The sequence below is a fragment of the Giraffa tippelskirchi genome, chromosome 10, assembly GCF_054371585.1.
Source record: "Giraffa tippelskirchi isolate mGirTip1 chromosome 10, T2T-mGirTip1v1.2.pri, whole genome shotgun sequence".
NCBI classification, from domain to species: domain Eukaryota; kingdom Metazoa; phylum Chordata; class Mammalia; order Artiodactyla; family Giraffidae; genus Giraffa; species Giraffa tippelskirchi.
The window spans coordinates 139,284,035-139,289,241 of NC_137284.1; the positions used below are offsets into that span (position 1 = coordinate 139,284,035).

A 5,207-nucleotide genomic window follows, 5' to 3' on the forward strand; every position below is an offset into this window, starting at 1 on the left:
TGCTGGATCATATGGTAGTTCAGTTTTTAGTTGTCTGAGAAACTTCCCTACTGTTTTCATTAGTGGCTGTGTCAAACTTACATTCTCATCAACAGTACACAAGGGTTCCTTTTCTCCACATCCCCTCCAAAATTTGTTATTTGTAGGTTTTTTGATGACAGCCATTCTGACTGTTGGGAGGTAAAATATTGTTGTTTTGATTTGCCTTTCTCTAATTAGTAGGCATATTGGGCATCTTTCCATGTGCCTGTTGACCATCCATACGTCTTTGGAAACATTTCTGCTTAGGTCTTCCGCCCATGTTTTGATTGGGTTATCTGTTTGTTTTTTTTTGATATTGAGTTGTATGAGCTGTTTATAGAGTTTTGGATGTTAACCCCATGGTGGTCATATCACCTGCAAATATTTTCTCCCATTCTGTAGGTTGTTTTTTTGTTTTTTTGGTCAATGATTTCCTTTGCCATGCATAAGGTTTTTAAATTTAATTAGGTCCTATTTGTTTATTTTTGCTTTTATTTGTTTTGCCTTAAGGGACAGATCAAAAAAATATTTCTGCAATTTATGTCAAAGAATGTTTTGCCTATGTTCTCTCCTAGGAGTTTTATGGCTTCAGGTCTTATGTTTAGGTCTTTAATCCACTTTGAGTTAATTTTTGTATATAGTGTGAGGAAATGTTCTAATCTCATTGTTTTACATGTAGCTGTCCAGTTTCCTCAGCACCACTTGTTGAAGAGATTGTCTTTTCCACTTGTATATCCTTTCACAAAGAGTCGGACATGACTGAGCTACTGAACTGAACTGAACTGATTCTTTCCTCCTTTGTCATGGATTAATTGCCCAACAGTGTTTATCTTTTTTGTGACTATTGTAGCAGTTGTCAGGATTTTCTTCTTTTTGATGGCTGAATAATATTCTATTGTATGTGTACACCATTATTTATCCATTCGTCTGTTGATGGACATTTGGGTTGCTTCAACCTCTTGACTCTTGTTAATGCCACTATGAACATGGCTATCCAAATATCTCTTCAAGACTCTGCTTTCCATTCTTTTGGGTATATGCCCAGTAGTGGGATTGCTGGATCTATGGTAATTCCATTTTCAGCTGTTTGAGGAACCACAATATTGTTTTCTTTAGTGGCTGTACCATTTCATGTTCCCACCAATGGCGCCTAAGTGTTCCAATTTCTCTGTATTCTTACCAACACTTATTTTCTGTTGTGTTTTGATAGTAGCCATCCTAAGGGTGTGAAGTGGTATGTTGTGGTTTTGATGAGTATTTCCCCAATGATTAGTGATGTTGAGACATTTTCCTCATTTTTAGATGTGTAACACCTGCCTTACTGGGTGGCTAGGAGGATTAAAGGTGAAAATGTATGCAAAATCCTTGGTATAAGTGCTCAGTGTAAAGGCCATCAATTATTATTTTAATTTTTTAAAAAGAATTTTTTGATGGGGACCATTTTAAAAGTCTTTCTTGAATTTGTTACAATATTGCTTCAGTTTTACATTTTGGTTTTTTGGCCACAAGGCATGTGGGATCTCCGCCCCCTGACCCGGATTCAAACCCATACCCCCTGCACTGAAAGGTGAAGTCTTAAGCACTGGACAGCCAGGGAAGTCCCTATTCTTTCTAATTTATCCTAGAGAATGGACCCAAAGCACAGGTCCTGAGGAAGCCTGTGTGAAGCACTATATGTGCTGCTTGTCTGCCTGCTGGATTCTGGGTCCCCCTGGTCCCCTTTCTGTTGAGCACTGTCGTTGCAGGTGGTGAGGAAAGAGCCTGCAAAGGAGGCAAGCACCTTGGTGGTGGGGGGAGCAGAGAGACAGGTCCAGGGGTCTCAGGGGGTCTCCTCATTGCTCCTGTACTACATGTCTAGCCTAGGTACCAGCACTAGGTCCCACCTGTCCTCTGCCTCAGTTTTTCCCTTTGTCACAAAAGAGGCCACCCTGAGTAGAGGCCAGATTCCCAGCTATGACTGGAAATAGCTCTGAATTCTGTCCCAAAAGCCTGAGTCCCATGCCTGGGACCTGCAGGGTCTGGTGTGGCAGGGCCTCTGGCTCTGTTCCTTCTCACAGGTTTTCTGCGTGCTCGGGGGACAGGCTCTGATTGCCAGAACCCACAACTACCACTAAAAGCCCCTTTGAAGTGAGGCAGCCAGTTTTAAGTGCAATCAGCTCAGAGATAACCCTTGACTCCCTGCCCCCAACCAGGAATGTCTCCTCCCCCAAGCTGAGCCCACCCTTGGGAGGATTCCAGCCCAAGAATCCTCCCTTTCTGTTTGTAGTGCTGTTTTGTTTTGTGTTTACCTTCTGTGAAAATGAGAGATGGAGGAAGATAGATATGTTCCTGGTAGGAAAATGGAGCAGGATCCCAGGGTGGTTAGGAGAGGCTGGAGAAGGGAAGAAAAGAGGGCGGATTGTAAAACCTCAGAGCTAGAGCAGAAAAGACACAGGCCAGGAGGCAATGTGTGGGTCATTTTTCTCCTAAGACCAGGGGTTGGGGGGTGGAGGGGTTGGGGGGTGGGGGAATCTGAGGCTAGAAAGGCAGGAAGAAAAGGTTAGGAAACCGGCAGGCCTTTGGGAAAGGTAGAGAGTTAGGAAGCAGGTTTTAGAGAGCCTGGAAGCCACCCTCTCACCTTGACACTTTCTACTGCTCAGTGGTTGGAAGATGCTCTTCCTGAGCTGAACCTTACCTGGTCAGAGAAGCCAAGTTGGTGAAGTCACCGTGTTGAAGCCCTGGATGGCCATGGCGGCTGGTTGCCCAGGTTCAAGGTGGGGAATGGGAGACCGTGGTGCTGGGACCTCAGAGGCAGACTTGATTTCCAATCCCTCCTCTGTGCCCCCTTGACTGTATGACTGTCAACCTCTCAGAGCCTTTGTCTCCATTTCTGTGAGATAGAGCATCGGCACCCACCTGTTAGAGTGTTAGGAGGTCTAACTAAGACCAGCTGAGTCAAGTGTCTGTCATCTATCATGAGTTCACGAAACATTTCCTTCTTAAGTGGTAGAGCCAAGGCTCTTGGTGATGGGGCTTGGCTTCCATCTCCAGCCCCTGGCTACCCTGACAGGCTCACCTCTGCAAGCTTATGCCAAGGCTGTTTGCCCAAGGGCTCAGAAATGTCTTCACTGCTTGTCTTCTGGGTGGGTCCACTCTGCTCCCACCTGGCCAGGGCACTGGCTCTGCCAAAGCCAGGTCATAATGCCCACTTTTGAGGGCTGTAGCTTCTTGGAGACAGAAACAGTGCAGTCATTAGGGGGTGCCATCTAGCTGCCAACTGTCTGGGGCTCTCCAGGTAGCTGCTAGGGGGAACTCGGGCCCTGGAAGTGTGTTGAGGAGCCCTGGTCTTGCACCCCAGGCTTGCACAGAACAAGGAACCAGGAATCCAGACACTCATTAGATGAGGGTCTACCAGCACCGATCTGATGTCTGCAGTTTGGTGCCTGGGAAGGAGATACTTCAGCTGGCCTTCAACCCACATAACAGACTGTTAACGCATACATTCTCTCAAGCATCCCGTGAGCACACTCCCGTCCACCTCCTCCACAGTGCGCCTTGTGACTTCCCTTCCCCTTTGAGGCTGCCTTGGTGGTTGCTAGAAATTTGTTTTCTTTCTGCTGGGTGAGACTGTGGGGAGGGGGAGGGGTGCTCCTGGCTGCATCTTCTCAGATTTCCAACCTAGCGTTGGATCAACCCCTGTTTGACTTGGGTTCTTTTATTTTTATTTACTTATTTTTAATTGTGGCTTAAAGACCATGTAAAATTGACCATGTTAACCATTTAAATGTACACATCAGCAGTAGTCTACATTGCTGTGCCACAGGTCTCCAGAACTTCCTCCTCTTTTGGAACTGAAACTCCTTACCCCTTAAACATCAACTCCCTGTCACCCCCTTCTTCCAGCCCCTGACAACCACCATTCTGCTTTCCAGTCTCTGAGGTTGACTACTCTAAGTACCTCTTACGAGTGGACTCACACAGTAACTGTCTTTGTGACTGGCTTGTATCACTTAGCATAATGTCCTCAAACTTCACCCACGTTGCTGTGTATCCATGTCCACGATGCTGGCTGTCCATTTTAAGAGGCTGGATAATATTCCATCATACGAATATACTGCTGCTGCTGCTGCTAAGTCGCTTCAGTCGTGTCCAACTCCGTGTGACCCCATAGACGGCAGCCCACCAGGCTCCGCCGTCGCTGGGATTCTCCAGGCAAGAACACTGGAGTGGGTTGCCATTTCCTTCTCCAGTGCATGAAAGGGAAAAGTGAAAGTGAAGTCACTCAGTCGTGTCCGACTCTTAGCGACCCCATGGACTGTAGCCTACCAGGCTCCTCCGTCCATGGGATTTTCCAGGCAAGAGTACTGGAGTGGAGTGCCATTGCCTTCTCCGATGAATATACTACATTTGATTTATCCGTCCATCAGTCAATGGAGTGTTCAGCACACATTCTGATTCTGACCTAACTGGCCATTGTTGAGTGCCCACCCTATGCTGAGGGCTATCTTAACATCTGGGATACCCACCACTGAGAGAGACATTTTCACCCACGCCCGGGAATGTCCATTTCAAGTGGACACAAATAGGGTCTTTGTTCGTTGTCACTTTCCTGATCCCTAAGAACCCTGTTGTGTCACAGAGCAGCTTCTCACAGGATTCAGCCATGAACCTGTAGTGCTTTGATAAATGTTCCGAAAGATAAAAATAATAAAAAAAAAACAAAGCAAACAATGGATTCTGGAGCTAAAAGAGGCTTGGGAACTTCAGTTTCATCTCATTTGGTCATCGTACCAGCTGTGTGAGATCTACACCTCCCGTTTTTCAGACAGAGGTAGAAATAGCGCAGATCCTGGGAGCAGGATGGTTGGGAAGGCAAGAAAGTGGCTGTGGGGCTGGAAGGCGAGAGCTCGGCTGGTACTAGGGTGACACGAGAGAGGTGCCCAGGGGAGTGCCCCTACATTTATGCCCTGGTTACCTTGCTCGCCCCACTCTAGTCCCAGCCCTAGGATGAAGACCAAGACTTTGGGGCCTCTCCCAAGGCCAGGAGCAGCCGTCCACACCCAACGGTCTGAAAGCCACCCTGAAGGGGCTTAGCCTGCGAGGGGCTCGGGTTGGAAGTGGGGAGGCTGGGCTCCCCTAGAGGGGCAGAGCTGTGGGACCTGCACTGTCACCTCTCGTCCCATCCCATCCTCTGCCTGTCCCTGTCT

At 47.4% G+C, this 5,207-nt stretch overlaps 1 long non-coding RNA gene across 1 annotated transcript; it reads right to left on the reverse strand.

Moving 5' to 3' along the window:
• Positions 1-320: 320 nt before the first annotated feature.
• LOC145522763 (uncharacterized) lies at positions 321-3,151 on the reverse strand. The gene is made up of 3 exons (XR_014066154.1): positions 3,077-3,151; positions 2,696-2,890; positions 321-1,104 (listed from the first exon to the last, which is right to left on the reverse strand). It is a non-coding gene; the product is annotated as an uncharacterized LOC145522763 (long non-coding RNA).
• Between the last annotated feature and the right edge of the window lie 2,056 nt (positions 3,152-5,207).